Source organism: Labeo rohita, chromosome 16 (assembly GCF_022985175.1).
Source record: "Labeo rohita strain BAU-BD-2019 chromosome 16, IGBB_LRoh.1.0, whole genome shotgun sequence".
In the NCBI taxonomy this organism is placed as follows: domain Eukaryota; kingdom Metazoa; phylum Chordata; class Actinopteri; order Cypriniformes; family Cyprinidae; genus Labeo; species Labeo rohita.
In genome coordinates, this window is record NC_066884.1 from 2277875 (window position 1) to 2289973 (window position 12099).

At 30.0% G+C, this 12099-nt stretch overlaps 1 long non-coding RNA gene across 1 annotated transcript; it reads right to left on the reverse strand.

The window, feature by feature from the left end:
• Positions 1-554: 554 nt before the first annotated feature.
• On the reverse strand, positions 555-10853 carry LOC127178378 (uncharacterized). The gene is made up of 3 exons (XR_007829385.1): positions 10769-10853; positions 4960-4996; positions 555-682 (listed from the first exon to the last, which is right to left on the reverse strand). It is a non-coding gene; the product is annotated as an uncharacterized LOC127178378 (long non-coding RNA).
• Between the last annotated feature and the right edge of the window lie 1246 nt (positions 10854-12099).

A 12099-nucleotide genomic window follows, 5' to 3' on the forward strand; every position in this document is an offset into this window, starting at 1 on the left:
TTTTTTGTTTATATCTCACAATTATGTGTTTATATCTCATAATTTTTATTTATATCTCACAATTATGAGTTCATATCTTAATTTTTTTTTACTTATCAGTCACAATTATGAGTTTATATTTCAGAAATTTTTGTTTATATCTCACATTTATACATTATATTACATTTTTTTACTTATATCTCACAATTATGAGTTTCTATCTCATTTTGTTTTTTGTTTTTATCTCGTAATTGAGTAATAAATTAATAAATAAATCAATGGCGGAACCAAAAATTAGAATTTCCAGATATGAAATATGAATCACAAGTAAAAAGTAGTCAAATTAGTTTTTACTGTATCTCACAATTCAGAATTGTAAAATACAATCTTTCCAAAATCTCTTTATTTCGTTGTTTAAATTCTGATCTCATAGTTGCATCAGAAAATGCATTAACAAGAGCGAGTCAATTGCTTGCATGAGAGACGCTTCCTGAAGTTCTTCAGTCAGAGTTGAGAAGAGAGTGATTAGAGAAACAGTGACAGAGAAGGTTAGAGATGTGATGTTGTACCTATTTCAATGCAGCGTCATTCATCCATCGACCGCAGGCTCCTGGAAGGTCACAGAGGTCAGAATCAGTCCTTGAACTCAAGATGTCAGTCGATGACCTTTGTGTTTCTGACACGTTTGACCTCAAGCGCTGATCTAGAACACAAGAATAAACCCACTTAGAGGTCTTTACTAAAACCCACCATGGTAAATCATTTTCAGGAGTCACAGGAGTAGACAGTCCACAGTCTTTCTGTACAATTTCCAAACTCTTTTTTCTTTAGAGCAAAGTTGCACTTCATCTCAGAGCTGGTTGGTTGGATTCATGGCTTTGAAGTCTTTATTGAAGCTCATTCAGATGTGCATATGAAGAAAATGAATGGGAGAAATCTTTCTGGAAGTGAAGCTGTTGAAATAGTGGACTCACTGCTGTGCTCCGCTGCTCTTCCCCAGAGCAAACAAGTCATTCACACGCCATCAACTCAACGGGGGGCTTCAGAGCGGACTGTGATTGTGGACCATGTGTGACACTGATGCATCTTTCACACCCTTTATTATAAAACATACAACTACGAGTCTGAATTCTGTGTCACAATCAACGCTGCAACAGTCCACGGGTTCATTTTACCTGGGCAAAAAGTTGCTCATTTGTATCATAAATAAAGCTGACAATGGCAAATGTTTTTTTTTTGCAATGTAATTGTGATTGTGATTGATCAATTCATGTATTGTCTGGAAAAAGACCTTCGTACCAAGCTCTGCTGTTTGAGCTACTTTTTAGTGCACATTGGAATCTTTTATCACATTGCTGACGTTGGCATTATATCAATAAGCCATTCAAGGACGTTATTTATCATTGAACTGTACCGGGGTTCTTAGTTGACTAAAACTGAAACTAAAACTAAAACCATAAAAAACATTTGTAGTTTAACTTGATGTACAAATAACAAAAACTGAAATAAAAATGAACAAAAACTATGTAAAATAAACTACAAAAAGTACTAAAACTAACAAAAATTAAAAAGGAAATTAAAAATATACCAATAAAACTACTTCAAAATATTAGCAAAAACTGTAATAATATCTCAATTATAGTAAAATAATACTGCACTGTACCCGAGAACATCCATTATTTGTGGTAAAATCACTGTAACATGTCTAACGGCTTTATTTTGCCTTTAACTGCATTTGTTTTTTTTTGCATCAGCTTTATCTGAAATAGTTTTAGAGCAAAATAAATACATGAATGAACATCTGCAAAATTCTACATTTTTTTAATTGTACAATTTTCCATTTTCTAGTTGAAGCTGTAGTAATTTTATTGTTTTTGTCATTTTTAGCTATATATATATATATATATATATAAAATATATAATTTTTATTTAATTATGTTTTTCTTTTTATTTGTTATACAATTAACAAAAAGCTAGCTTTCATTATTATTTCTCTATTCGATCTGTTTTCTTTTTATTGTTTAAGTAAAAAACAACAACAACAACAACCCTTGCTACTACATTATGCTAACTGAGACTTGTCATGACACTTGCATATCATTGCTCTTTTGTTGGTTTTGATTGCTTCCATTGTCTTCATTTGTAAGTCGCTTTGGATAAAAGCATCCACTAAATGACTAAATGTAAATGTCATGTAAAATATAATCTTTTTTTTAAACAAACCAAAATAACAGTAAAAATGAGAAATAGTATAATTTGAGATTTATTTTTATTTTATATTTTCCATTCTGTAGTTGAAGTTAATTTGGTTATGTTTTTGTCATTTTTTGCTAGTTTTTTTTTTTTTTTAAATATATAAACAAGTGTGGTTATATTATTTTTTTTAAAATTTTATTTTATATTTAGAATTTTCTAGTTGAAGTTTTAATAATTGTTGTGTTTGTCATTTTTTGCTATTTTCTTTTTAATATATATACACGTGTGTATTATTTTTTAAATAAATTTTATTTTATATTTAGCATTTTTTAGTTAGTTATAATAAACTTTTTTGTCATTTTTATATATACACGTACATATATTTTGAGTTATTTTTTGCTATTGATATGTATACTGTATATATATATATATATATATATATATATATATAAATACAGATTTTTAATTATTTATATTTTCCATTTTCTAGTTGAAGTTAATAATTGTCTTTGCAATTTTTTTGCTAGTTTTTTATATATATATATATATATATATATATATATACACGTGTGTGTGTGCATGTGTATTATATTATTATTTTTTAAATAAATTTTATTTTATATTTAGCATTTTCTAGTTGAAGTTTTAATAATTGCTTTTTTTTGGTCATTTCTTGCTATTTTTTAAAGTATATACACTACCGTTCAAAAGTTTGGGGTCAGTAAGACTTGTAATAGTCTTTAAAGTCTCTTATGCTCATCAAGGCTGCATTTATTTGATTAAAAATATAGAAAAAAAACAGTAATATTGCAAAATGTTTTTACAATAGAAAATAATGTTTTTTTATTTTAACATACTTTAAAATAGAATTTATTCCTGTGATGAAAAGCTGAATTTTTATCAGCTGTTACTCCAGTCTTAAGTGTCACATGATCCTTCAGAAATCATTCTAATATGCGGATTTATTATTAGAATGATCAATGTTGGATAATATCAGCAGTTGTGCTGCCAAATATTTTTTGGAACCTGTGATTTTTTTTTCAGGATTCTTTCATGAATAACAAGTTTAAAAAGTACAGTGTTTATTCAAAATATAAATATTTTATAACAATGTAAATTATTTATTATGAACTTTTAATAAACTTTTAATTATTAACCTAATACATCCTTGGTGAATAAAAGTATTCATTTCTTAAAAAAAAAAAGAAACAATAAAAATGTACTGACCCCAAACTTTTGAACGGTAGTGTATACACACACACACACACACACACACACACACTTGTATATATATTTGAGATTTTAAATATATTTTTTATATTTTCCATTTTCTAGTTCAAGTTTTAGTAATGTTGTGTTTACCTTTTTTTGCTATTAATATGTATAATTGTTGTGTTTGTATATAATTGTATATATATATATATATATAATTTTTGAGATTTTTTTTTTATTTTTATTTTATATTTTCCACTTTCTAGTTGAAGTTTTAGTAATGTTGCTTTTTTTTTTTTTTTTTTTTTTATTATTATTATTATTTTTATTTTAGCATGCATTAAACATTACATTAAACCAGGGTTTCCCAAGCTGGGCCTCAAACGTAAGAAGTGCAGTGGGTTTGTGAGTTGATAAAAACCTAATAATTAATTAAACCATAAAACATGTACAATAAATGATTTAAACACTAAAAACAGAAACAATTTGTCTGCTTGTTTACCATGTCAATGTGACCAATCAACCAACATCAGAACAATAAACATTTCGCTCGGAGATATTACAAACAAATATTTCACGTCAAAGGGTTCATGCATTACATACACAAATAATAATAAACATAAAAACAACAATATTACACGTTGAAAGCCTTTCAGAATCAATAAATCATTTACTACCACTGTGTGAATAACATGTAATCAGGTGATCCATAAAAACGTATCTGTAATCTGATTATGAACATTATAAAATGGAATATACTCTTATTTGTTGTAATCTGACTACATGGCAACTAGCTAAATACATGTATATTTTATTTTAATTTCAGTTCATGTTTATTTTACTTTTTAACAGTTTTTGTTAACTATAATAATAACCATGATGACTAGATCAACTGTAGTGTAGTGTGTAGTGTTAGTATGCCAACTGTGTTTCTCTCAGAATATAATATCTTTAAGAGTAATGGGGCAGTTAAGGGCAGAACATTGTACAAACACAATTAACCTCATATGCAGTCCATCATGCCAATACAAACACTCAGTATTATGGGATTTTCTTTTAAATAGGTCAGTAACACCGAATCAAATGACTGAAATCAGTGAGCCAGACACACGTCAACGCCGCACAGCTAATAGAAATATCCTGTTTCTATTTCTACAATGCGTCTATATTACGTCCTGCTCGGTTTAAACCTAAACGACAAGACACAGGTGGCGAGAATATTGAAGACGGCGACCGGATACGTGTGTGTCTGCTTTAATTACCCGAGACGAGTTTGGAAAAACAGCGGGTGTTTGTAATGTACACACGCTAGCAGGTGAACGGCCCTCCGTGCGGTCCAAAACACCTCTGGCACACAAAAACAAACCGACACATTTGCATTAATAAAACAATAAGCCACCAGAGGCTGTTACAGTAATCCGCAGAACAACACGCTTGTAATTTTGGTCAAATCACTTTAACATGTGGCCTCGAGTGGCTTATTGTTTTTAAACAGCAGTATAATGTTCATTTAACGTGTTTATTAAAGGAATATTTAAGCCAAAAATGATAATTCTGTCAGTGTTTACTCACCATGACATCAGTCCAAACATGTATGAGTTTCTTTCTTCTGTGGAAGATAAAATAAGATGTTTAGTTGCATGTCCATGCCGCTCTTTCATAAAATGATTATGATAAGGAACAGAGCAGCCATCAATATTAATTCATTGAAAATTCCTGGTCATTTTTTAATAATTTAATTGAAAGTTTGACTATTTTATCCAGTGTTTGTGTGTGATATGCATGTAATATGAAGTGCCATGGCTTCAGCTTAACCCAAATATATGAAATAACAGTCTGTTTAATAACAATCTATCAATTAAAAAAAAAAAAAAAAAAAAAAAAAGTTTTAATAGACAGTTTTTTGCATTTTTTTGGATTTTATAAAATCAGGTATAGAAGCTTGTTACCACCATGGCATTTATTTAAATTTATTTTATTTATTTATTTATTTTTAATGGACCGTTTATTGGTTTAAAAAAAATAAAAATAAAAAAATAAATAAATAATAATAAAATAAAATAAAATAAAAGGACTAGAGTGGCAAAATGAAAAGTAAATGAAAAAGTCTGCATTTTTTTATTATCATATTTTATAAAATCTATAGAAATGTATAGAAGCGTGTTACCACCATAGCATTTATTCAAATAAATATATATATATATATTTTAAATGGACTGTTTTTTGGTAAATAAATAAATAAATAAATAAAATAGAATAAAATAAAGGACTAGAGTGGTGTACGTCACCCCAAAATTAATCATAAATAAAAAGTCTACTTTTTTTTTTTTTTGGATTATCATATTTTACAAAAAATCAGGTATGGCAGCTTGTTACCACCATGAAATCATCTGTTAAATAAAAATCAAATTTTTTCTTTTTTGTTTTAATTTTTCTTATGGACAGTATTTTGAAATAAAATAAAATAAAATAAAATAAAATAAAATAAAATAAAATAAAATAAAATAAAATAAAATAAAATAAAACAAAATAATGGACTGGAGTGACGTAGGTCAGCCCAAAATTTATCAAATAAAAAGTCTACGGGGATTATCACATTTCATAAAATCAGGTATGGAAGCTTTTTACCACCATGAAATTATCTGTTAAATAAAAATCTAATTTTCTTCTTTTTTTTATGAACAGTTTTTTGGTAAAAAAAAAAAAAAAAAATCCAAGTAGTTACCACCATGACATTATCTGTTAAATTAAAAAAAAAAACATATTTTCAGTTTTTTTGGTAAAATAAAATAAAATACAAATTTGGGAAGATCATTCATCCACTAAGGAACAGTGAAAGTAAAGCTTCTGGAAACAAATGTTCCTCAGAAGATCCTGACGATCAGACTTGAGACTCACAGTTTTATTTTTTAAAAAATGATTCATGTGGAATCAAGTAAAGCCGAGCTGCTTCAGTCCAGTAATTGTTCATATTTCTACAGTTATTCTTGTGTTTACTTGATAAAAACTGATTATTGTGATGTTTTTTATCAGCTGTTTGGACTCACATTCTGACGGCACCCATTCACATCCATTGGTGAGACAGTGATGCAATACTGCATTTCTCCAAATCTGATGAAGAAACAAACTCATCCTAATCTTGAATGGCCTGAGGATGACTGCATTTACAGCATTTTTTCCATTTTCTGATAAACTGTTTCTTGAAGCTGCTGTATTTATGGTTCAGTGAGGTATGAGTTCCCGTTGAGTTGTCAAAACGTACCTCTGTTTTGGTGATTTTCTATCACCGCATGTCAGACACGCTGTCAGAGTCCAGAAAAAAATTGACGTCAATGCATCCTTGTGGAAACTGTCCTAAAAAGCATATCACATCATGATAAATTCAACAAAGTAACAGCGAGGAAAAATCTGAATGTTGTCAATGGATACAAATGGGAAAAAGAATGACAGAACCGTACAGAAAATGTTTAATTTTGAGAAAGGGTTTTTTGCTCTGTGCCAATGACCTCATTTATCTATATTACTGCTAACGTTTTAATAAAATAAAATAAAATAAAATAAAATAAAATAAAATAAAATAAAATAAAATAAAATAAAATAAAATAAAATAAAAAGGACTGGAGTGGTGTGGGTCACCCAAAAATAAATCATAAATAAAAAGTCATGTAATATATTTAATATATATATTTGTTGGATTATCATATTTTCTAAAATTTGGTACGAAAGCTTGTTACCGCCATGAAATTATCTGTTAATTAAAAATCTATTTTTTTTTTTTTTTATGGACAGTTTTTTTGGGGGGGAAAAATAAACAAAACATAACAAAACAAAACAAAACAAAACAAAAAATAAAATAAAATAAAATAAAATAAAATAAAATAAAATAAAATAAAATAAAATAAAATAAAATAAAATAGGACTGGAGTGGTGTAATTCACCCAAAAATAAATCATAATTAAAAAGTCATTTATTTTTCTATATATATTTTTTGGATGATCATATTCATAAAATTTGGTACGGAAGCTTGTTACTGCCATGAGATTATCTGTTAAATAAAAATCTATTTTTTTTTTCTATTTTATTTTATGGACAGTTTTTTTGGGAAAAAAAATATAAATAAAGGTCACCCAAAAATAAATCATAAATAAACAGCCATTTTTAAAATATATATATTTTTGGATTATCATATTTTATAAAATCTGGTATGGAAGCTTGTTACCGCCATGAAATTATCTGTTAAATAATTTTTTTTTGGTAAAATATAATAAAATAAAATAAAATAAAAAGGACAGGAGTGGTGTAGGTCACCCAAAAATAAATCATAAATAAAAAGTCATTTATTTTTAAATTAATTTAAATTATTAATTTAAATTATCTGTTAAATAGAAATCAAAATTTTTTCTTATTTTTTTATGGACAGTTTTTTGGTAATAAAAAAAAATTAGAATAAAATAAAATAAAATAAAATAAAATAAAATAAATAAAAAGCTTGTTACCACCATAAAATTATCTGTTCAATAAAAATCTAATTTTTTTTTTCTTTTTTTTTTATGGACAGTTTTTTTTGGTCAAAATAAATAAATAAATAAAATAAAATAAAATTTGGGAAGATCATTCCTCCACTAAGTAACAGTAAAAGTAAAGCTTCTGCAAACAAACATTCCTCAAAAGATCCTGACGATCAGACTTGAGACTCACTGATTTTTCAAAAAAAAAAAAAAAGATTCATGTGAAATCAAGTAAAGCCAAGCTGCTTCAGTCCGGTAATTGTTTATATTTCTACAGTAATTCTTGTGTTTACTTGAAAAAAAATCAGTCAAGATTTGACAGCAAAAACACACGTGAAGCACCAGCTGAAGGTACTTGTACAATTACACTAAAAGAGCTTTTCATGCTAAAAAAACAAACAAAAAACAAGTAGATTCTGTGCAACAGCAGTTTTGATCACACTGATCATTTAAGACCTTAATGCACGCACCAAATATGACACAGCAGCTTTATGGGTTAACAACATGCTAACTCCAAAATATAAAGAAATCAAGGCTACTAGTATAGCTGCTGTCTACACAGTCTCTCAAATTCGTTTTCATTTCAATGCCTTCTAAAGCAGCAGACATGAAGTGCACTAGGAGTTGAAGCCGCATACACTTCTTTGTTCCCTTCCTAGAAGCTTTTTATGTGCACTTCTCCGTACTGATTGTACCTCAACTGTAACTTCATTCGCTTCACCGATAGCTTTTCTCAGATTTGCTAACCTCAGCAGAAAGCAGCCTGGCATGGATGAGAACCGATTCACTGGGATCTACGCGCTAACCTTTCTCTTTTGTGCCGCTACGTCTTTGAAATTCACAGAGCTGAGCAGAAACTCTCTGAACACATGAAGGAAGTGAAGGCAGAGCGAGTTCATCTGAGGATGACAGATTGCTCTGGGGTTGCCATTTGTACGAAAAGGCCGCAGCTTTCTGAAAGCTTCTAGTGGGGAAACAAAGAGATCTTGATCACTCACACATGCTCTTTATCTTCTGCTGCGACTCCAATACACACATGCAAAAACGAGCTGGGAAAGATACACACAGTTCCTTTCAGCGACTGAATTAATTACAAGCTTATGTGGCGTTTTAGACATAAATACCGCATTCAAATACAGAGTGAATCCCCCTAAATTGAATATTTGCAAAGACCCCATGTTTTGTTGTCAAGGGAATAGTTCACCCAAAAATTAAAACGTGGTGAATGTAGTCACCCTCAGGCCACCTAAGATTAGGATGAGTTTGTTTCTTCATCAGATTTGGAGAAATGTAGCATTTCATCAATTGCTCACCAATGGATGTGAATGGGTGCCGTCAGTTGAAACATCTAAATCAGGAGAGAATCTGCACAGATCAACCACCGTTTACAGTCCAAAACAGCTCTAAACAAATATGTGGCTGTATTTTGATGTGAAAGACAACATCAGATGGACATTTTCGTGGGAGGAAGTGTTATTATAGATTATGGACTCTATGGATTTTAGAAGTTAAGAATGTCTTTGATTTTTTTTTCTTACAAACATGCAGCTTTTGTCTTCTCAGGATGTTAACTGAAGGACTGGAGTGGTGTGGATTACCTTTGAATGTTTTTATCAGCTGTTTGGACTTTGGTAAGCAAGTGATGAAATGTGAATGGGTGCCGTCAGAATGAGAGTCCAAACAGCTGATAAAAACACAACAATAATCCACAAGTAATCCACACCACTCCAGTCCATCAGTTAACATCTTGAGAAGACAAAAGTTGCGTGTTTGTAACAAAAAAAAAAATCCATCATTAAGACATTCTTAACTTCTAAAATCCATAGAGTCCATAATCTATAATAACGCTTCCTCGAGTGAAAAAGTCCATCTCTTGTTGTCTCTCACATCAAAAATCTAGCCCCATATTTGTTTAGAGCTGTTTTGGACTGTAAACAGTGCTTGATCTGTGCAGATTTCTCTCCTGTTTTAGACCAGACCACTTTTTCACTAGAGGAAGTGTTATTATGGATTATGGACTCATATTTTAGTTAAAAACATCATAATGATGGATTTGTTTCAGCTTTTGTCTTCTGAAAAATTGCTGTAAATGTATTCTCCCTTAGACCATTCAAGATGTAGATGAGTTTGTTTCTTCATCAGATTTGGAGAAAACGTAGTATTCCATCACTTGCTCACCAATGAATGTGAATGGGTGCCGTCAGAATGAGAGTCCAAACATCTGATAGAAACATCACAATAATCCACAAGTAATCCACACCACTCCAGTCCATCAATTACCATCTTGAGAAGACAAAAGCTGCATGTAACAAACAAATCCATCTTTAAGATGTTTTTAACTTTTAAAATACGAGTCCATAATCCATAAAAACACTTCCTCCAGTGAAAAAGTCCATTTCTTGTTGTCTCTCACATCAAAATCCAGCCACATATTTGTTTAGAGCTGTTTTGGCTTGTAAACGGTGGTTGATCTGCGCAGATTTCTCTCCTGATTCAGACCAGACCACTTTTTCACTGGAGGAAGCCTTATTATGGACTCATATTTTTAATCCTGATGGATTTGTTTCAGCTTTTGTCTTTTCAAGATGTTAACTGATGGACTGGAGTGGTGTGGATTACTTGTGGATTATTGTGATGTTTTTATCAGCTGTTTGGACTCTCATTCTGACGGCACCCATTCACATCCATTGGTAAGCAAGTGATGGAATGCTGCATTTCTCCAAATCTGATGAAGAAACAAACTCATCCTAATCTTGAATGGCCTGAGGATGACTGCATTTACAGCAATTTTTCACTTTCTGATAAACTATTTCTTAGCTGCTGTATTTATGGTTTAGTGAGGTATGAGTTCCCGCTGAGTTGTCAAAACGTACCTCTGTTTTGGTGATTTTCTATCACCGTGTGTCAGACACGCTGTCAGAGTCCAGAAAAAAATTTGACGTCAATGCATCCTTCCGGAAACTGTCCTAAAAAGCATATCACATCATGATAAATTCAACAAAGTAACAGCGAGGAAAAATCTGAATGTTGTCAATGGATACAAATGGGAAAAAGAATGACAGAACCGTACAGAAAATGTTTAATTTTGAGAAAGGGTTTTTTGCTCTGTGCCAATGACCTCATTTATCTATATTACTGCTAACGTTATAAACCAGACTGCGTCTGCATGAGATTTCTCTCAGTGCAAGTGAAGTATATATCACAGTCACATTATATTATGTGCAATTAGATTTGCATTTCCTGAAGGAAACGACAGGGTTAGCAAGACATCAAAAGGATAATGCTGAAGTTTCAGTTTCTGTGTGAATGAAATGAAACATCCGTGCTGTTTAAAGGAAGCTATGGATGGGTTGAATATAGACGACAGGAAAAGACCAATCAGAATTCAGTAATGAAATACAAGCAAAAAAAAAACAACAACAACTGCAAATATAGAGTATTATTAAAATGTTTCATGATGATAAGATTTTTTAAAAAAGACTTCTTGTAAAAGCATTAAAAAAAATCTTAGACATTGTGAAACGTTTTAACAAGTTTTATTTTTTTATTTTGAATTATGATTGGTCTTTTCCTTTTGTATATATTCAACCCATCCATAGCTTGCTTTAAACTGCACGGACATTTAATTTCTTATACACAGAAACTGAAACAACATTATCCTTTTGGTGTCTTGCAAATGCTGCCGTTTTCTTCAGGATATGCAAATCTAAGAAAAAAATCAGAACTTTATGACATTATATGTTGCATGCACTGCAAAAATAATTATAAATAATAAAGTAATAATAAATAATAAATAATAACAGGGACTTAAAATGTCTTAAAAGAGTCTTTAAAAGGTCTTAAATTCATTTTTGTGGCATTAAATGTTGCATGCACTGTAAAAAAAAAATATATCATCCTCAGTATTTTTGTTTTCCATTATCTAAATACCCTTGAATCAAGATGTGTTTACTTGAGATGCAAATGTAGCATAAAGTCTTGATGAAGTGAATATTTCATGCTTAAGTTGATTTTTCTGAGCTTTCTGTTTGTTCTTGTTTCAATCATAAACTCACTTGATCAGTTTAAGGCCTTAAACGGAGCAGAAAGTCTTAAATTCATAAGTTGTGAAATTAAATGTTGTATGCATTGTAAAAAAAAAAAATATATGTCTACCTTTAGTATTTTTGTTTTCAAATATCTAAACATCCTTGAATCAAAACAT